Below are 202 nucleotides of genomic sequence, written 5' to 3'. Positions count from 1 at the left end.
GATCATTGTAGATAGTTCCCATGGGGTCAAAGTTGCTGAGTCATGACAGGTCGATTTATTGATATCAATTCACTTTATAACAACACAATGCAATACAAAAACAGACATTAAGACATGACATTAAACGGTAGTACTTTTAGATGCCTGGCAACTGACAACATGCTGGGTGAGAACGGGCAGTGTGTGACAATATCTGACATCA

The sequence above is a fragment of the Penaeus monodon genome, chromosome 24, assembly GCF_015228065.2.
Source record: "Penaeus monodon isolate SGIC_2016 chromosome 24, NSTDA_Pmon_1, whole genome shotgun sequence".
In the NCBI taxonomy this organism is placed as follows: Eukaryota; Metazoa; Arthropoda; class Malacostraca; order Decapoda; family Penaeidae; genus Penaeus; species Penaeus monodon.
Note: the sequence above shows the minus strand (reverse complement) of the source record.